The sequence below is a fragment of the Cydia pomonella genome, chromosome 8 (genome assembly GCF_033807575.1).
Source record: "Cydia pomonella isolate Wapato2018A chromosome 8, ilCydPomo1, whole genome shotgun sequence".
Lineage (NCBI taxonomy): Eukaryota > Metazoa > Arthropoda > Insecta > Lepidoptera > Tortricidae > Cydia > Cydia pomonella.
The window spans coordinates 8,205,762-8,228,657 of record NC_084710.1 but is presented as its reverse complement, the minus strand read 5'-3'; the positions used below and the strand labels follow the sequence as shown (position 1 = coordinate 8,228,657).

Below are 22,896 nucleotides of genomic sequence, written 5' to 3'. Positions count from 1 at the left end.
TACTAATAGTAAAAGTTGTTCAGTATGACCTATAAAGTCGCTGCGCAGAGTATGACTGGTGGTTAAAAGTTCACCCTGTATAAAAATTTTAAGTAAAAAGAAATATGTACCTACCTATGATTAAGACGAAAAAAGAGACTAAACGTCGAAGTAAGGTAACATTGTTGTGTCTGGTTTTTATAATTGTCATTATAATTTCAGTAATTAAAACCGATACTCTATAAATTCCATTCAAATCGTATCGTAACAGTCACCACAGTTTCGACCGGTAAAAGCCAGTTATCGTTACCCATGCGCAAATAAATGAGTGTAGCTTCATTGTTTATTACTCGATCTGTATGTTGTAAGGCTCATTATATTCCTTGATAATGAAGCAATATGTTTTATATTAAACAAAATTTGCGGAATGCTAATATTTACGGAGATTTTTACAAAATAAAAAAAATAATTTTATAAAAAAACTGTTTTTTGTGATTATTTTTTTTCCTATAGGTTTCACGTAAATGTTTGTAGAAAAGGAAATAATCTCCATAATATAAGCTATTATTTGACACCTCGATGATTAAAATCGGTTAAGTGGTTTTCGAGATACACCGCCAAAAAGAATAGGTCCGGCCGCCATCTTTGTGACGTCATTACTATCCCCTCCACCATTTTTCCGCTTTACTACCGCATGTACGGTGATCAGGAGAACTGTCCGAACACATTGATACCGGTTGTGGGTAAGGCCGAGCCGAGTCAATTAAATCGTGTTTCTAGAGGGCTTTTGAGATTTGGCGACCGTACTAATTAGACCAACCCACTTGTGGGGCTATTTAGAATTTTGATAACGGGTATCCATATTATGTAAAGCTTACCGTTTGTATTTTGTACCATCGTAATGGAAGACGGGAGTTAAATCAAAAGCGCAACTACATACATACATGCATAAGCAACATATGGACGTGTTTAATAAGATAACTTTGTCAAGTTTACATGATCAGTAAAAAAACCTATTCTGGTCAATTCTATTCAGTTTGCGAAGAATGCCTATTCAGTATATATTATGTATACTTTTTTATTCACACTGATTAAATTTAGGAAGTTTATTTAATTTCTAAGAGTGGCGAAAGTACGTCCAATAAAAACCTCTCAAGTCTCCACATATAAATTAGTTTTCTAACAAGGATTCGAACCCAGAGTCGCTTTTTTCTTAGCCAGGGTTTCTATCCAAAAGGCTACAAACAGTTATCTTAGTTTCAATTCTGCTAAGTGGTGCAGTAAGTGGATTGTAGCATCTATATTTTCTTACCAGGATTCGAACCTGGGACCGCCTACTTCTCAGTTTAAAGTAGTTTGTAGGGATCCTTCTTACAAATATCAACATCTTCGTCACATGTAATATACGAACACACATACATACTTAACGATATGATTCCATACTCGTACATACCTACGTGCACGGCAAATACTTCGCTTTACATTATGATACAAAATCAATAGATATAAATAAGGCTTAATTAGTACCTACAACACAAGCCTAGGTACCTACAACACAAGCCTAGGTACCTACAACACAAGCCTTATTAAGCTTACTGAGGGACTTAGTCAATTTGTGTAATAATGTCCTATAATATTTATTTATTTATTTATTTATTAGTAACATAATTAGGTACTTATTATAATGAAAGGGTTTTTTTTTTGCAATGTTTCAAATTGGCTAAGAGGTAGTTAGTTAAAAATATGTATTGCGTACGCGATCCAATATTCCCTTCTCATCTCCTGTAGACAGGATTTCAGGATAAAACTAACCTACATCCTATCTCCGAGGACTCCCTGAATTGAACTTCATTTGAATCAGAGTTAGATACTAATCGCATTTATAATATTAGTAGGGATTTACATTTAACATTACACTTATTAGATATACCTAGTCAAATGTTCCGAACTCTACAGCCGCTACTTATACGTATAGTCAGCATCAAAAGTAGCTATCATTCTACATACATTCATACACACATTGGACATACATGCCTACGCATGTGTAGTCTTTAAGAAGCTACTACTAAGTACTATAAGTATAAATTAAAAAAAAAACAGTGATAATTACAACAATGTCACCTCACAACCATCTAAGAACCATCGCTGGTGTATCACAAATGCTTTACATATAACTTAACCTAAAGAGATACGTCTCTATACACAAAAAACCGGCCAAGTGCGGGTTGGACTCTACGAAGGGTTCCGTACAATTATCTATAAAACGGCAAAAAAATATGTTTGTTGTATGGGAGGCCCCTTAAATATTTATTTAATTTTGTTTTTTAGTAGGTATATGTTGCTATAGCGGCAACAGAAATACATTATCTGTGCAAATTTCAACTTTCTCACTATCACGGTTCATGAGATACAGCCTGGTGACAGACGGACGGACGGACAGACAGACAGACGCACGGACGGACAGACGGACAGACGGACGGACAGACGAACAGACGGACGGGCGGACGAAAGGACGCACAGATGGACGGACGGACGAACGGACAGACGGGCGGACGGACGGACAGACGGACGGACGGACGAACAGACGGACGGACGGCCGGACAGCGGAGTCTAAGTAATAGGGTCCCGCTTTACCCTTTGGGTACGGAACCCTAAAAAATCAACTGCGACAAAATACTTTGTAACGCGAACTGTACAGATATATTGGAAAAGTGTTCGATGGTGGCAGATACTTTTGGCGCGTTGTTTTATCCACTATGATAGATGCTGACAGTACCACTCTGAAGATTATTTAAATAAGTATTTAGGTTAAAACTACACACCTACTTACAAAATAAAAACAAGCCAATATTGTCACCAATATAATTATAAATTATCTCCGTTTCAATTTGACAACATCGCTCCGATTACACCTGATCACCGCCGTAGCCAAACTAATGAAGAGCTTTTCGTCTAAGCAATGCAAAAAAAAAAACACACATTAAGGGATGATGAGTTACACATTAAAGTTTCCTAGTACCTATAGGGGAATATGACATAAAAAATATTTTATTTCTGTTACGCACGACTCATATTTGGTACCAACTATTTATGTATATTTGTAGCCATTGTACTATAGTTCTCTACCTTGACAAAAGTACTTACATTAGTTTTAGGTAACAGTTCTCACATCGTAACAAAAAGGTTACCAAGGTATTTGCAAAAAACATATCAATTAAATTCCCGTACGAGGATTCGAAGCCAGGCTCGCCTACTTCATAGACAGAGTATTGGTAATACGAGTATGTACTCGTAATTAGTGGTTCTTCTCTAAGCTAACCCACAGACATAACTCGGCAATATTATGCGATTATTTTTTCTGTTTCTTGGGATATCAGTATATTTGTAATTTATTCATTTATTTAATCATATGACACTATTACAAATGTTGGTCGAATTTCAAAACAAATAAAAAAGTATCAAGGTTAATCACTCAGTGGGTAGCGTTTTCATAATGAGAAAATCGAGACTTTTCGAGGATAAATTCATATGATCTTAAATTACTTAAAGAAGATATAGGCTTACATATCTTTGACTTACTTGTTACGAACATACATGCCTGCGCATGTGTAGTCTTTAAGAAGTTTAAGTTTAAATTTAAAAAAATCGACAATTATAACAATGTCACCTCAAAACCATCTAATAACCATCGCTGGTGTATCACAAATGCTTTACATATAACTGCAACTAGATCAGTAGAACTGATTTGGAAATAATTGGGAATATACATTTCTATGTATACACAATATCTTACCATAAATGCATTTTGTATAACGTCTCGGTTTCGTCAGGCATAAGTTTCCGACTGTTAAAATAAGGATCGCCCTCCACTTCTTAATTATTATAAGAAGGTAGCTCAACATAGTTGCTCTGGTCCATTCATGATTTGTCTCCTTGTATATCCAGGCCAGTTGAAAGCAGATTTGCAGTTATGAAAATAAAAAAACATTATCAGTCACAATCACTTATATTTTAACTGAAAAATACACTCACATAATTAAAGATAACTTAAATAACTTTAAGCCCCTTCTTACCCCTTAAGGGTTAAATTTCAGAAAATCCTACCTTAGGGCACCTCTACATCATTTTGTACTATATATGTAATGTTTTAAATTTCATAGTTTTAACTTCAACGATTTATTAAGCTGTATGTGTTGTCTGTCAGTATATAAGTAACGAAACTGTTTTATAAATAGGTAAGTTTTTGCCAAAAAAAAAGTTTTTATCTTTTTTGGGTACAAACCTTTGTCGCTGACTGTACTTTTCTTACCATAGGTAACTAAATACTCATCGAGATAATTCTAAAAACCCCAAACACAATATAGTTCCGTTGTTTCATCACAGAGTTTCTATGGCCACCTCCTGTATCCGTCATCAGATCAGCTCGATGGTACCATAATATTGCATTGTCACCCGACTTATATGTTATTATGTATGCAAATCTTCAGCTTAATCGGGAATCGGGAAGTGGGTCAATTTTAGTTTCCAAGATTTGACCCACCCTAACTAACAAACTTACATACTAACAGAGCAAGTTAAATAAAAGCTTGTATGGGCTTACATAAACAAATAAAGATATCCGTGTTCATCATGCTAATAAATGCCCTTATCGGGAATCGAACCCGGGATTTGCAGTTTTGTGGGTAGAATCACCAGCAACTACTCGTAAGCTAAGCGACCGTCGTAGATTGCCGACTTGCTGTAACATTACTAAAACCTGGTGCTTATATAAATACTTTGTCAAAATTCAAAACTAGTAATTCATTTTTCATTTTCTTCTTCTGGAACTTACTTTGCATAAGTATCTAAACAATCGTTTTATAACGGTTAAGCTAACTTAATAAAATGAAACCTGTAAGTATGTGATATGAATAAACTAAACTAAACTATCGGACGGGCCGGGCCGTACGCCTGGTTGCCTCTGTAAAAAAGAGTAGCTTATACGTTTTTACTACCTACATCCTAAATGTCATTATCATTATTATACCTATATACACTCCTAGTCTAATGGCTCTAACATACAAATAGACAAACAGACAGACAGACGGACGGACGGACGGACAGACAAAGGACGGACAGCTGGGAACGGACGGACGGCCGACGAACTAACGGACGGACGGACGGACGGCCGACGAACGAACGGACGAACGGGCGGACGGACGGACGGATGGATCTTTATTGCCATTTTGGCTACGAAACCATTAATTCTAAATATTAGAACGTCGTGCTCGACTACAGTTAACTTATAACAAATAATGCTTATAACCTCGGAATACAACAAGTATAATAATAATAATAACTTAAGAGTAGTGAAAATACCTTTGAAATCATTTATTACTCACATATACTTGTGCATCTTATTTCAATTGTTCCAAACATGACTAGGATAGGTAAATTGGTTTATTATGGAGTTCCGTTGATCATTATACGATCTTAATGAGCACTAGAACAGGTCCTCTTTTTCAACAAATTTCAACAAATAAATCTAATGATCAGATATGGAATATAATTAACAAAGTATCTACCTAACTACAGTATTTATTTGTAAAGAATAAGTATAGTGTTTTTACGTGGTAGGTGGCAATTGGTTGCTTATTCTGCTATTAGTACTTTACAGGTTATACCAGCATGCTAATATCTTACGAACGACTATAAAGCTATCATCATAATACTTATAAGTTAACATTGACGGTGTAATGTTTTTTAGGAGCAGCTCCAATTCACCAAGAGTAATTTATTCTTTAGACACATCAAAGACATGCACACAAAAACTGCTAAAATCATAACTCTATCTTTTTGGGTTTGTCGTTATCTCGTTAAATAAAATCAGCCGGATGGAGAGCCTCCTCCTTTTAAAAGTCAGTTGGAAATACAATGATAATTATCGCAGGTCTGCAAGTCCGCTATACTTATAGTCAACAGCAGCAAACGCATGCAATCTTAGTAGAATAAAAGTCAACTAACCTTGTCAATAGGACGGAACACTGATCAAATCTTGGGAATTTATGGTTTTTATTGTAAATTAGTTTGGTAGATTTTCTTTTAGAATTATTTTCTGTAAATAAATTTATGATTTTAAATGACACCCGATATAAAATGACAAATGTCACTTTTATTTTTTAGTGCTTTATTCATAGACTATGATGACGCCTTTCTAAGATGTTTGGACTAGATTGTCGATTTTAACCTTGGAGGATTTGACAATTGGAGAATTTTCTGTACAAAACAAGCCTGTTACAGTCTACTGATTTTTGCGGGGGAGGGGCACGTCAAACATCTATGAAATTATGACGTAGAAAAATAACACTTGCTCTGCGTGTGCTATCAAAATCGTTGCAGACTTGTCTTGTTCTGACTGTAGTCGTGCCCACAGCCCCACATCGCCAGGGACAACTAAAAACGTCTGTCATAAGACACTGTCAAAATAAACTTGACACTTACAAGTTAGGTATACATTAGCTTGCTTGCGCCCGGGACCTTGGCATGTCAAAGAGGTTTTTGTTTATGATGTAAATAAACCCTTCGGCCGCGTATGGAACCGGAGTTTTGTAACCAGTTACATAAAAATAAAAAATGATCCTCGTAGGATACTGGTATCCAAGTAATAGGATTTTTACCTTTACTGATACCTGTATGATTGTTCGTAACTAGTATCCAGTAAGGAATAAATAATACTCTTATGAAACCATGAGTCATCCGGACCCATGCTTTACCGAGGACCTATACCATATTATTTTTTTTGTAATTGAAGACATCTGGAATAAGTGACGAATATCGTGGTGAGAAAAGAGTGAAAAGTACCAGGGCAACAGAAAGTATTACGCTTAGTTCATGATATTTGAGTTGCAAAGTTATGCCCGTTTCACACGAGGGCAGAGCAGCGGGGCAGAATAGTAGGCAGCACAAGCTGAGACAGAACAGTACTATACTATTCTGTCTCAGTTTGTGCGTTCAGGTTGTAGCAGTACCGTGCTAGGTGTTATGAAAACGTCAGTTATATAAAGAATGTTGAGTGCATGATATCAAAAGAGGTTGATAATACCATACCTATCTTTCAAGCAGTTACCTGCGAGGAATATAAAGTACTTACTTACTCGTAATCATTAGGAAGTTTTCCTAGGTTGTAACTCGGTTACGTGAAAGGAAAAAAATATATCACTTGGATACCAGTATCCTATGAGGATCATTTTTTCTTCTTAGGTAACTGGTTACAAAACTCCGGTTACATACGCGGCCGAAGGGGATGTAAAGCGTAAATGAAAAAGCTAATTTAGCCTTGCAGCGCGTTTATAAATAATATTGAATGGCGTAATATTATTTCTATGATGCTAGAGTTTTGTAATCAATAAAAACGTAAAACCTAAATAAAAAAATAAATAATACTAAAGTTGAAACTAAGTGTAGAAAATAACAAAGGAAAAATAAAAATATACTTACCTACAAAATAATAAAAAAACCCAATCACAAAGAGAACACCCCGTCCAATAAATCTGCCTGCGGCATGGACCCCATGAAACTGGCGGCGTTACCTCTCTGTATCGCAAGGAAGATACGTTTAGAGAGGTACGCGCCAGTCCTGGGGTCCCCTGTTGTGTCGACAAGCCGCGCCGACAGTGCCCTCATAAATGCTTTCATGTCGGCTGACCAGGGACCAAAAGTCTCAACCGAGAGCGCCGCGCAAACTCATGGACTTTGAGTAAGGCCGAGTATTTGCGGCGCTTGAGCATCTGGGCCTGGTCAACCGCAGCGCCGGCCTGATTGCGGGCTGCCCCAATGTGGGACTGTGGAAAGGTGTCGACACACGTTGCGTCCCACACCAGTACGATAGACGATTCAATAGATTAAATAAATAACCATATGCTGTTTTTTCCTTGTGATTGACATCTGTATATACAATTTATAAATAGTATATTGTTAGCCAAGAGATGAAAGGCACCCATTTGAATTGGTGCTTTTCACCCGAGTTAAACACTTTAATTTTCATTTCATATTTGAGGAAATTAAAAGACTTGTGCATTTCACAAAATACTGCTAAGTAGGTATAAACTAAAATAATAGGTAGGTAGGTATAAAGTTTAAATAATAATAATAATAATAAACTTCAGTAGCGTGCTTTCAATTAACAATTTCGGTAAAAATATCGGTATTTATGGAATGGAGAGAGACAAATCCATTTAAAACCAAATTTTAATTGCTTATAGTACAAAAAGATGAACTTAAAAAGTACAGTGCTCTAAAGCAGAAACTTATCATTTTCTGTACACTTTTTAGAACAACGGCCCACTTCCAGAGAATGAGAAATGAAAAGCATATATAACAAAATCCCGCTGGACTTAAAACAAACCACTGGCGACGAATGTTTCAATAAAAACTTAAATCCAAACTAGTGTCTGACGCGTACTGATCAGTCGATGCCTTTTACGAGACCTAGCATTATATCAAGTAAGTGGGTAAAACAAAGTATATATAAAAAAAACACTTGCTCAGCCTTGCCTCTCAAACAAACATAATAAGTACGGACATTTGAATTTTTATTTTAGGTTTAATTTTATTAAAGAATAGAATTTGCAGTTAAACAGTTAAACCATTCTATTTAGAGGCTCATGGTTACTGTTCTATGGTAAAAGAATCAATATGTATATACTACTACAAAATACTAGAGACAGTACATCAGAACCTTCAATCGTGTATGACGAGGGCTTTCAATGAAAAACGATATTCAACTCACAGTCTTTCCTGGACAATACTGATTACAAAATCATAGTACACGTTACATTACTTAGCCTAAGAAAACCAGTGGGTTTGATTTGATCCCAAGAACCACCACTAACGCCATCTTCTCCCGCTTCTTTTCGTCTGAAGATTGATTTTGCTCTATTTGTAAAAGATAGCGTGATTATACACTTGTTAAAAGCGATTGATGGCACAATTCAGCCGTTCTCCGACATTTATATCACGCAGCACAGGTTTTGCATACGCCAGACGCTTAGCAGCAAGGAATCTGCTGTCTGGTTACACGCCCTTCCGTCTGTACACACTGAAACTCTCTTCGAATATCACACTTAGTGCTTTGCAATCTGCCTGCGACTCGGTGCCACTGCGGTAATGATGTCGACGCCGACGTGATCGACCACCCGAGGTCCTCGCCACGACGCCTTTGAACACAACAGGCACGCCGTGCTCAACGATATTCTGTCGGTCTCTTATTGTCAGCGTCAACATGCTAGTTCTACATCAACTAATTTCAATATAGCCCAACATTCTCAGGGATGATGGGAAGAGTGACGGAATTTTTAGCTAGACTTCTTGAACGTAGCCACAGCGTTTCAAGATTATTATTATAGTTATAATATAAATGGCACAATGTTTACGAAGTCGTGGTTGGGTATTTAATTTTTTTCATTTATACATTCAAAATATCATGACTGTATTAGCAAATTGTTCACTAATGATTGAAAATGTCATTTTTGATAGAAGGTGACAACTCTATTTTTGTTCATGCATAGACAATTTTGTTATAACTTATCTATATACGTTTTAATAAAATGATGGAGTAAGACCGACGGCATTAACGTCGTTCTTAAATGTAAATATTTAAGTACAATTATGACATGTAGCGGCATCTATTGTTGAGTAGAAAACATTTTTTGTAGAGATTCAAAAGAATTAAAAGCACAGATTTGTAGGCTTTTACGACGCTAAAATTCTCTCTTCTTCTCAGAATATATGCGTCCACTACTGAAGACATGCCTCTTTCATGGATTTCCATGTTGTTCTGTATGCAGCGGTTCTATTCCAGGTCGGTCCTGCCGTCTTTCTGATATCGTGCGACACTTATGAAGATACGAAAACTATCCATCACCCGAGAGGCATTTGACCGATTTTTAGGCTTCTGTACCTCGGTTAAATACGTCTATCTGTCCAGCTGTAGCCTATTTGTCCCGAAACTATGTATACATAGTTTCGGGTTATAACCAGTTAATAACTACAGTTAACATTTGGTACAGATATTGAAGTACCTAAGTCTGTAACCCAAAGACGGCCATGAAACGTATATAAATTACTCTTAAAAATTAAAAAAAAAGTTATGCAAACGATATCGTGTTAAAATATTGAATGAAAGGACTCATTAAGAGAATCTCATTATAAATTAAAGATAAATAGTTTAGAAGTTATTTAAGATATGGGAAAAAATAACCATTCCCCCACCTTCCGGCCTAGAACAGGAGTGGCGCGCCAGGATATCGCCCGCGAAATAGACTACCCGTATTTTTGAAGCGGTATTCATTAGAGAGGGACTGGTAATTTATCTCACAAGTGAAATACTGTCGCGGCACTTCTGTGCTGAAGTCTTCTTGTCTCCGAAACTACCACTAATTAGGTAGGTACACCACAGTAGATTTACAGTATTGTACACTAAACGTACTTTTTATACCCACATAAATCCCATAATGGGTCACTGATGCATTAAATTTGTTAACATAGTAAACAAAAAGTAAATTAAAGTATACTTAATGCACCCATAATTGGTCACAGGTGCATTAAATTTACTGTCTGTTAGCTTTGTGCACCTCAGGTGAACAAAGGGGAATCAAATATACTTAAAGTTTACTTAATACCCCCAAGAAAATCATAGGTGAACTAAGTGTATTTTTAGTTTACTTAATTGACCCGGGTGATCTGAGCTGGGTGAACAGAGTCAACTACAGGGGGATATAACACCTTCTCTAAACCTTTCCATTCGACTGGCAGTGATGAGTCTATATGTAAATGATTGCTGTTGTCTTATAACATTGACTTGGAAATAGGCTTTTTGACCACAGTGATCAGAGTTGAAACAGCTAAAGATCTCTTTTTTTATAACTTCACAATTATAGAATACATTGTCCAAACATGTCGCCGTGCTAGCTGTAATCCTTGTGGGCTCGTTGAATAGCGGAAACAAGTCAAAAGACTGATAAAGGTTTAGAAGTCTTACAGTGTGTGCATGTGTGGGATCTAATATATTAACATTAAAGTCCCCACAAACTATTATCTTCTTACTGCTAACAAAGACTCGTTTCAACGCATCTTCCATCACGGACTCAAACTGGCTAAAATCCGACGAAGGTGGTCTATAGACACATATTATAATGTGACTCTCCATTTCCACACATGATATTTCTATAGTTCGCTCGATAGAAAGTTTGACTATGTCGTTTCTTTCCTTGCATTTAAATTTTCTTTTCACTATAATCAATGTATCTGGGTTAGCGTTCTTCATAGGTAACTATTCCAAATTTCAAATCGATAGCTCAGTAGTTCTCGAGATATTTGACAATGTGACAGAGAGACGGACGGATGGACAGAGTATATACAGACAGACCATAAGGCTTCCTTTTGTACCTTTTTGGTACGGAATCAGCTTAGCTGTCCTGTTACGCTTTCAAGTCAAGTGGGCGGAGATAAATGGGCGTCATGTTGATACTCATTCCAGGGGCGAGTGATAAGCAAAATAAATGAGATATCTCCGTCCGTGCCATCGATACTGCTGACGATGAATTTCGACATCTGGGGGCGAAAGTCTCCCGTTGTCCGTTGATAAAACGCTGCAACGTTCAGGGAGATTATTTAAACGTGGGTAAATTGCAAAAAATAATAACTTCTGAGGAATAATTCACCGTAATTTATTGCGGCAGTATTTGTAGACATAATAAAAGTGACTATTTTCAAGAGATTGGACATTTTTAAGGGTTCCATTTTACGTTTTAATCACTGTTGTAAAAATACTTAATTAGTAACATTACGCACGCAACGAGAATGCTTAATACCGAAGTGACTAAACCTTAATTCGAAAAAGCTTAAATCTGAATTTTGAATCATATATATATATATATATATATATATATATATTATTTTCTTTATTGGGGAAACAACAGATACAGGCCAATAACATTTACAGGCATGGTTTTCAAATGTTACATGCCTAGCCTAAATCCTAAAACAATACCCACTAGGAGGTCTGACAGTAGTTTTAGGACAGTACTACTTAGATAGAAGCTTATGTATTATTTTCTATACGTAAGTACATAAAAACTTTTTACAAAAAAAGTAAACCGACTTCAAAAAGGATAAAATAAAATATTATCCTTTTTAAGTATGTGTTACCAACTGATATGTTTGAAGTCGGTGCCAAGCCAAACTTTGAAGCATACCATGATTTTGGTGCGATTCAATAAGGATACGACTATATAAATATGTAAATACAATACGTTGGATTGCCTTACACGACAGCAATGAACATAGTATACTTTCTGTAGGTAAGTACCTAAGAACACACGGTTGAACCTTCTTAGCGCAGTCCATACCATGTTTGTCGGTATGTTAGTATAAATCCAATGCGTTTATTTACCGTCGTAATTTTTAAAGAGCTATATATAAACTAGTTTTCGAATTGTCCATAGCACGCAAGTGTGGAATTGAGACTGAGTTATTTCCAGTCCCTTATCCAGAGAACTTCATTTCAAAATATAAAACAATTCCAGGACCGACTCATGCCAAATTTCACCTAAATCGATTCAGATATTTAGCCGTGAACGTAGCCGTAACAAAGAGATAGACAGAATTAATTTCACGTTTATAATAAGTACCTATTGCCACAACCGAGTACAGAACCTCCTCCTATGAAATTGGAGTCGGTTAAAAATGTCATAAACAAATACCCCATCTCTTTCAAATGGCACAAAATAGACGGAGATCATAAAATTCACAGTGGAAAAGCTGGGTTGTTTTGAAGTATAATCAAGCTCCATCTTGTTTTTGTCCCTTGACTTTATAAGATAAATGTCAGTTTATACACTGCTTTGAAATAAAAACCGTGTCACCGTCTTGTTTCTGTATTTTAACGCTCCTCTGGATTTCATATTTGGTACTTTCACATCTTCTCCTTACACCGTGTTGTAATAAAAAATTAGCAGATGATAAACAACGCGAATAAAATTGTGATATCAATATAGACAGCAATTATGAAGTCCCGTCAGTTACATAAGTAACTAACAAAGGTACAATTGAGTTACGGCCCGATTCGAAGAATGAAATACGATAACTATAAATTCTGGTCTAGAAAGGCTGCAAATACACACAATTTAAAAACACATAGGCAAACAGAGGAATACAAAATTAACAAAGTACACAATCAATTAAAACAAACTCTTATAAATATTATAAACAAACAGGAATAGTGGAATAGTAGTAGTTACAATGTGTGCATTGCAGCAACAACAAAAGGGTGCTGCCTCAGCTATACGCTTCACTCTTTCGAGCAAAGCACTGGTATTTTGCCGGAACCCAGATCACGTGGTGAGTGTGATGTAAAAGTGTGGATGAAGTGGTAATAAAATACTAAATATGATCAGATTAGATTTAGATATCGTTTGTATGTCGTATAATTGACAGAAGCAGCTCGATTTGGGCAACCAATGTCACTTTGACCGTAGGCACAGGTAACGTAATAAATCTTATTGGGATCACAGTAGAATCGAAATACCTAAACGTCAATTTTGTCATGTCGGTTAGTTATCGATATTTTACACTTATATACACCTTTTCTAATTTCTCGAACATTATACAACAATAGTACATAACAATACACCTGCGAAAAAATGAAATTTTTTAACGAGTGGCCATAACTTAAAACATGACCGATGACCGTGAGTATTTTAAATCGACACGAATTGCGAATTACCTATTGGCATATGTATCGTATAGTCAAGGTACTAAATATTGACTCAGATAGTGCCAAAAATGTACACACTGCTTTAATGTATGGGCAATATTTTTTTTTTTAATTTTTTTATTAATAATAATTCTTCTTCTTTTATTTCAAGTTTAAAAACTCATACAATACAATTAAATAAATAAAACAATAAGGTCGTGTATATATATTTTTGATACTTTGTTCGTGTCGATATTGAATACCTTGACTGTACAATGTTTTACAGTACATATATACAGAGAGAATATTATTAATCTTGATCCTTTTGCTAAGTCAAAGGGCGAGCGCTGTGTGTTAAAATAACACTGGCCAAATAAACTAAGAAGACTTAATTATACATTTTCATCTGCCATATTAGAAACTAAATTTTTAAGTGTAGTAAAGTCCACAATGCTCGTTACCAAAGTAAGCTGTAAAGCCAAACTTGAAAGCATTTGTACCGAGACAGTAACAAGATCGATTTGCAGCGCAAATAAGTTCACTACAGAGAGACGGTCCAGACGTCAAGTCTCGAATTTGCATTCCAAATTCTGCAATTGACGTGCTTCGGACTTTCGGGGAGACTGTTTCACGGTGTTGTAATGTTAAGTATAGTATTAAGGTAATAGTTGGTAATGCTAAGTATACCTAGTAGTTGTATAAGGTGATAACTTACTTATTACTTGCGACGGCTTAAGACTATATCACATAGATCAAGTTGGGAAATAAGTAGGACAACAACTTTAATGTACTGAACTGAATTGTTTTTCTTTTATCACAATCCCCCTAATGCAGGCGCAACTGGACGGCCGATAGATTCATAAAAGTAAATCTCAAATCAGTTTTTTTTTTTTCAATATTACGTATGTATATTTTTATACAAAATCATTTGTTTTCCTTTTTTGAATACATTTGTTTCTAAGTAAGCATAGATTTAACGTTACAAAATCCGTTCGTAAACCAATTGTCTCCACCTGTTCGGGTCGGTGTGACGCGCGACTCATGTTACAAGAAACGGACTATAAATTTCTGTACCTTACAATAGTTACAGAGATTGCACCTGGGAACTGTCTTAGTCTAAACTTGGACTCGAGATAAATCCACTGAAGTTTACCGCCCCCAGCGCGGGGACAAATTGAGTTATCAACTTACTTGCCATGCTTGCTCATTTTTCTTCTAAATTTATAGATTTATTTTATCTTCTTAATGGAACATGACAATTTTTAGGGTTCCGTAGCCAAATGGCAAAAAACGGAACCCTTATAGATTCGTCATATCCGTCTGTCTGTCCGATTATGTCACAGCCACTTTTTTCCGAAACTATAAGAGCTACTGTTCAAACTTAGTAAGTGGATGTATTCTATGAATTGAGATGTTCACACAAAAATAGAAAATAAAACCATAAATTTTGGGGGTTCGTGGTAAAATGTGTCCCCCCCCCGTAACTTCTAAAATATCAGAATGAAAAAACTAAAAAAATATATGATATACATTGTCATGCAAACTTCCACCGAAAATTGGTTTGAACGAGATCTAGTAAGTAGTTTTTTTTTTAATAGGTACGTCATAAAATTAAAAAAAAAAAAACATCAAACCCATACGTGTGGGGTATCTATGGATAGGTCTTCAAAAATGATATTTAGGTTCCTAATATCATTTTTTTCTAAACTGAATAGTTTGCGCGAGAGACACTTCTAAAGTGAAAAAATGTGTGTCCAAAGTGGTAAAATGTTGAACAAGATCTAGCAAGTAGATTTTTTTTTAATACGTCTTAAATGGTACGGATCCCTTCATGCGCGAGTCCGACTCGCACTTGGCCGTTTTTTATAATTAGATTTTAGTTTGGTTTCGTATCCGAAGTGTATGTTCGTTTACAAAAACAACATTGTTACTGGCTGGCTTCACTGTTTGGTTCCAATAAATAACTTTAAAAACATAACGTGACATATCTTGTTGCATAGTATTACTAAGCATATTTTTCAAAACAACGCTAGGAGAGTGGTATTCCAGTCATAGGTGACTTTTTTTTGACATAATTATTGAGAATGTCAGATTATCATTAGTCATAATTCTGAAACTGCTTACTTTTCAGTATTTTCGTAAGGTTATCCTATAGATAGGTTAGGTTAGGTTATGTTTGTTTTATGGCAATCCTGAAAAGTAACGCGTTTCTGAGAAAAATAAATGAGGACTAACAATACATTATGACTTAAAACTTTATGTGAAACAATAGAGAGCCGAGCCCGACTTTTTTTTATTTACCTAATGACGAACTTGACTTCCGTGTCATTAATACAGTCAAACTCCGCTACTTTAATATACCTAATTACTACCTAAATTCAGAACTTACCATACAATTCATTTTATCATTTTGAGAAAGATAGTTTTGTGTGGAGCGCAAGTACCATTTAGTTTTATATAAAACTTATGTCACATCTACTAGCAATATGGCGGAAGACCCGACCCATTTCCCGTTTGACATTATCAGAGTTTAAACACGCAATAAATACATTATCTACGCGAAAACGTCACGCGCCGAAAAAACCCGAAGGGTTTTGGGTTCGTAATTCAATAAGAAACCGGCCCCCCAGCGGGGCCGATAACCCACGATGCCATGCCGAACAAATTGATGAGATTTATCGACGAGATTCCCTGAAGTTAGCCAAAGGGAAATTAAGTTGGGTAAACTTCGTACTTGTTCTACCGCTGCGGTACCCTTATCGTTTTACAGTTTGCCGAAAAGGGTTTCCGGTAATTTTTCTGCGGCCGCCGCGTACGGGTATTAGATATACTCATTTTGGAGCGAACATAGTGTCCCCAAATATCTGAACTTCACGTTATTAACCAAGCGTTTGCTCAGATATTCGAGCATCGGGATGAAGTATTTAAGTATTTTATTATTTATCTTTCGCCTCTAAATGTGGGTATATTTTACATTAATTATGTAATTATGTTAACTAATAATGTTTATAATATTTCAAGACAAGTATACTCCAGTAAAATGAGTGTAGGTATTTCTGATATTACTGCAAAAAACTTCTTAGATTTTATAAATATTTTTAAGCATTCGTTAACCATATGATATTTATATTTTTAATACGAGTGATTAGTTCGATATAGTATGTACGGTTCAGAGAATTGTATAATGAATAAATCCAAGGAAGAAAATATAATTACTTAATTAAATAGCAGTTGAAAAAATATCTAATTTTACATTTTTATTTATTAAAAGCCTCCCAACTAAATTACATAAACGACTAGAAAGAAATTAGAAAATGTACTTAAATAAAAAAAACAAGCCCGAAAGTCCGTACTCTTGCAGCTTGATAGAAAAGATACCTACTCGTAATAAAAACAGCTCTAAGTGAACTCAGTAACTGAACGTAATGTCAACAATAAACAACGAGGGGAGTTGTTCTCGCTGCACCGGATTTAAAGCGGAAAAGGCTATCTGGATTGTAATTGCAATAGTAGATTTAGAAAGATAATATTTAAAAAAATATATTGTTGAGCTTTAACAGAATAAAACACGGGAATGAATTGAGTGGATATATAAACTTACCTTAGGTACGATTTATTAACTTGAAATCACATTAAGAGTCCAATTCGAGCGTACGCTGTCATTCAGTTATCTTTGCATTTCGCTTGTACTTGTCAGTACACGTATTAGCGCGGGCGAGACGCACGATAACTAAATAACATGATTCAAATATCATTCTGATGACAGAGTATGTTCTAATTAGCCGCCTAGTATGAGACATATACACCGTGTTTTTATTGAATTCCGTTAACTCCAGGGTATGAGTAAGTAAGTTTAAAGAATCTAAATGGCATCGTTAATTAAAAAACATTTTATAAAAAGTAATTAAATGTTGCATATCGCGTTGTTGTAACACTTACATTTGAAAACTGTGACATATCAATGTCATTTCGAACATCGATCGTCCCAGATACTTACTACTTACGTTTAGTAGCAAATTTGCACACTCGTACTAAACACTAATCAATATGTAAACAGGCTCTGAGGCAAGTGTATACGCTCGTAAGGGCCTTATAAGATAATAATACATTATTGATTATTTCCGAAATGGAGTTAATTAGAATATCGGTGTCTTTGAGAAAGTTACTTAATTTAAGCTTAGGAATGCACCCTTGAAAATAACGGAAATAAAACAAAAACACGGTGTATAATATGTCTGATACTAGAATAATTTAATAATTTATTTCAGAAAATAAAACCAAACAAAATTACATTCAAAATAAAATAACTAAAATAAAAATATAAATTGTCATTAAAATTGAAATTAGGTAAATATGTTAGTAACAATGGGTAATTCTTAAGAAACTATGTTAATAAATAAATTAGTAAAATTAATCAAAATTACAATTACGATTACATATTATCATAAATCCATTCAAAATTTAAAAAAAATACCACTGTGTTATAGAGCTGAATCCATCGCCGCAGTATCGGGGAGTCCCACCTCTCAGCCAGCGTTTGTAGGATGGTGTTCGTGGAGCCGCGCACACGTCTCATCATCGAGGCGGCCCGCTTCCTGATAACGGGGTAAAAGCGATCAATTTGCCGCTCCGCAAACATCGCGGAGGAGCTGCAGTGTCGCGGCCGGCAGCCCGAACAGCACCCTACACGTATCATTATACTTATACTTGACGCGCAGAGCGCTGTATATACGCTGCGTTTGTATGTCCCATACTTACACGTTATGTTTTAACTAAAAATTTTAATAAAAGCGATGGTTTTCATACATATACCGCTAAAATAAAAATATATTAAAGGGCAGTGAGGAACACGGTGTTGTATAAATGTTTTCTGTCTTGATTTTTAATAGTCTCTGGTTGCACCATAATAATAACCATCTTTAATTCATAGAAAGTGTCTGATTATCTCATTAAAAATACTCGCTCTTTCTCCCGTATTCTGGATACTGTAATAAGTACTCCATGTTAATTATAATTAATTTCATATTTGGCAGTTGGCGAATGAAGCAACCGCAGTGGAATAATCCACTTGCCGTGTATTACTCAATCTCGGTGTTTATGCAGGATAGCCGGCGTGTGTGATTCGAGCGAGTATTACATTAATTGTATTTGCTCGTTGAGTTTGCATAGCGCTTAGGCAAAGTAGACACAAATATATTATGTATAGCCCGTTTGCAAAATATAGTTTTTCTTTGTACTCGTACAGGCGGTATGGTGATCAAGAATTTTACTTATGACTACAAAATCATGATATGAATTATTTCCTTCTAATAAAATATAAGATACGAAAGTTTACATTATTCTGTGGTTGATATTGTTGTACAGAAAATCACTACTGTTCTTTTTTTTATAATACTAATATTATAGTATTCTGAAGCTCGTTTACAACAAATTCAAGGAAGGTATACTAGTACATACTCGTACGCTCGTAAGCAAAGAGTAAAGTAAGTCTTGTAAGTATTTTAGGTACTGGTTTCTTGTTTAGAGGGAATAGCTTTGCGATCCTAACGAAATAATGGTACTTCTACTATGATATTCCATTTCGGAAGAAACAGTTTCCACTGACTAAATCTTAACAAATCAGTTTGATTTTGATGTCGAACGCTTCAGGATATTCTAGGTTTATAGGTTTCGTTTATTAATTTTTAAAGAAAAGAAAACCTGTAAACCTAGTTTTTAATTGTGTCAATAACATACTAGAAACTAATGAAGAATGGAAAATATTTAGAAGTGGAAAAACATTTTCTCTTTTTTGTATGAACGAGATCGTGCTTTCGTACGTACTTTCCTCTTAAAATATTAGGTTTTGACATAAATTGCCTTTCACAAAGCTTAGTAACCGGCTGCCGATGATTGTTATTTTCAAGTGGACCAGACAAGTTCAGTAAGTGTATTTCCGGACCGATACGACCTTCAAGAAAAGAGCGTACTCCCATCTTAAAGGCCGGCAACAAACTTAACAGTTTCTAAAAACTTACTGTTCTTTATATCTTGCTACCCTAAGGTTGTCTGGAAGAGATCGCTTACAGCGATAAGACCGTTTGTTGCTACCTTTCTTTACATTGTAAATCTGTTCTTAGTTTTCTTTGTGGTGCAATAAAGAATATTTATATACTTACTTAAACCCTCTGGTGTTGCAGGTATCCATGGGCGGTGATAATCGCTTACCATTAGGTGATCCATCTGCTCGTTTGCCTCATGTATCATAAAAAAGTAAGAATGAGAATTTTTATGCTTCGTATTTCATGTCATTCTAATCAGTTGATAGCAATATCATTACTTAATAGTTATTTACGATACAAGTGCAGAAAATAGGAACTACTTATTCGCACGTGTATCGTACAGCGTTTTACAGTACATATGGCTCTTGAAAGTTTCGACATATATACGGAAAGTGCTCATTCCCGCACACTTGCGGGAAAGTAGCACCATATGTACATAATGTAACAGTAATTTCTTCAAGCTGTTAGTGTGTGGTCCGTGTAAAAAATATTGTCATTACTATGTATTACACAAACACAATGCTATAACTATCGACCAAACAAAACCGTTCTATTCGATATCATTGAGCTAGGAGGATAGGACACTATTCCACAACTTGGAAGCCTGCCAAGAAATTGGCGATATTTTTGGTATCTCTTATTGTTATTAGCACTTTTATAGCTACACATTGATAGCGTACCTCAATAACGGCGACCAACTTAATGGTCGCCGTCGAAAAGGTACAAGATAGCTATTTGTCCCATTTTATTGGAGTAATTATTTCTGCTTTAGTAAATTGCGTGGAAATAACGGTGGCATGTCATTTCCTCTAATAATTATTAGGCAGTTCTTTAATTTGGCCAGTTACTATTGTAGATGTGCTTTTAAACTAAAATGTGATTGTGAAGTATTAAATCTATTTTTCACCACACCAACTGGTAAAGGCCCTCTTGATTGTTCAAAAACTAATGAGAAAGTTGCATTATATCCACATGTGGGGCAAAGTAATCAGATGTTGAGTTGTTTTTTTATGTTAGCTGGTAGAATTGACTTTTAAATGATAATTTTTTAAAATGATAATTTTTTTATAACGTTCACGTTACAGTACGTTTTTTTGTTTAGTTCAATCCAATGATTTAATTTAGTTTGATTTTTTTATATTTCTTAGTTAGTATTAGTATTATCCATGCGTTGGTTGGTGTTGTTTCACTCGGAGGCAAAGTTTGTAGAACTCTCATGCCTTGAAACCCTCGCAACGCTTAAGATCTCACTTTGGAACCACTCGCTGCGCTTGTAACAAAAATTTGGAACCTTTCGTTTGCCCGGGTATCAATATTAGCACGAACGGTTAAACAAAAAAATTGCCCGCCTGTAAAACAAATAACTATTTTTAATTCGCTTTTATTATCGCATAATTTCCTTTTATAACTTTTCACACACTTAGCACACTTACCTACGTAAGTAACTAAGTAGTAAAGGTGCGTTTCCCATTTCCTAAAATATCATCTCATCAATAAAATTTTTTGAAGTGCGAACGTTTTTAATAATATCCGCATCGTCGAATGTAATCTAATGGATCCTTGAGATTAAAGGCTTTGTCGCACACTTTAATATCAACTATGCCTTTGAAGTTGGTCGATACGGCGACATAATGCCACACCTTCACTTCCTTTGCGATGCAATTCCGTGAAATATGAATTTGATATTCAATATCAAAAAATCACTCAAGTGATAACTTACCTTTCCTATGACGATGTATTTAAATGTAGACACGTTTTCCTTCATAAATAGGTTTAAAAAAAATCAGCATTTGAATTGAAAAGGATCTCCTTTTTCCTCATTCAACGGTTACTTACAAAGCTATTTTTGCTAGGGATATTTTATATAATATAAGTTCCAAATAAACTTTATATCAAGCCCTACAAACGAAAGCTGTAAAAACTAATCACCACATTTTAAAAGCAGTTCGACATGCATAAATAGGTTGATAGGTATTGAGAGGACTTTAAATTTCAAAGATTCACGAAATATTTGAAGATGAAGAACAACAGCCCGTTGTCTAGAGGACGCCACCAAAAGTTTGCGTTCGTGTATCGAGTATCTATTTTTGATAAAACCGCAAACGTAAACTAGACGTAGGTTTTAGTGCTTTAAAACAATTCTGAAAGTTTTTTTTTTCCACTCATCGACTAATCGACATCGACAAAACTAAAATAAAAGTTTCGATACGCTTAGTCAAGTATTAAAAAAACATTACCAATCACTTACCGCCGCGCACCCATATAACGGGGGACGAGCGGTCAGGGGCTCGCGCGTTTATGTCTTTGTACTACATTTTTTTCTACTGAGATACTTATCATTTTTCATTATTTATTTAGGTTTATAGTAAAATAAGTATTATTTTTGATGACTCGTAGAAGAATTATTGTATACAAAAGTCATATAATCAGGCGTTTCAATCTCATACCTTCCTTGGACAACTCAGCTGCTTCGTTGCCTAAACACGGTACTCGACTGAAAAGTTCTCTATTATATCACGTTTGTATAAAATAATATTTTTAATTAGTCTCAACTACTAGAGCATAATTAATATTAGATTTTTTTCGAGCCGCAATGTATTTCATACACCATAGGCACATGTAGTAACAATTGTGACCTCGCGTCATTAAATGCGTCGTTTTGAGTTAAAACAAAGTAGTGATACATTGCTCGCTGAATTATTGTATATGGAAAAATAAAAGTCGTCTGTTTTTTAATAAAACCTATAAAAGCCTGTTCATTAAAGCCTAAGATTTGGTTTCGCGGTCGTTTCAAAACTACAGGCTGTATTTTTCTACACTTAGGTAATACTTAAACCATTGTATAAACACCTTGTAATACTATAGTTGGCATTCAATAAATGATATGATATGATATTTAGTAATAAGAAAATGGTTACTTAGAACAAACTTTTAGACTAAACATATTATTGTTCCCTTTCGACAAAAAAATCAGGTGTAGAAGTTACTGTAAATCTTATATACCTAATTTATGTCTTATCTGTTGATTTTTTTTACATTTAGATTTTTATCAAAATTCACTAGAAAGTATAATATTTTATGCAAAATGCAAGAATAAGTAGCTAGTTTACACGTTAATGAAAACTCTAGAAATAAAACTTCACT

The 22,896-nt window shown here is 35.1% G+C and overlaps 1 long non-coding RNA gene across 1 annotated transcript; it reads right to left on the bottom strand.

Annotated features, from left to right (window-relative positions):
• Positions 1-1,883: 1,883 nt before the first annotated feature.
• Positions 1,884-6,902, bottom strand: LOC133520487 (uncharacterized). The gene is made up of 2 exons (XR_009799763.1): positions 5,983-6,902; positions 1,884-3,911 (listed from the first exon to the last, which is right to left on the bottom strand). It is a non-coding gene; the product is annotated as an uncharacterized LOC133520487 (long non-coding RNA).
• Positions 6,903-22,896: the final 15,994 nt, after the last annotated feature.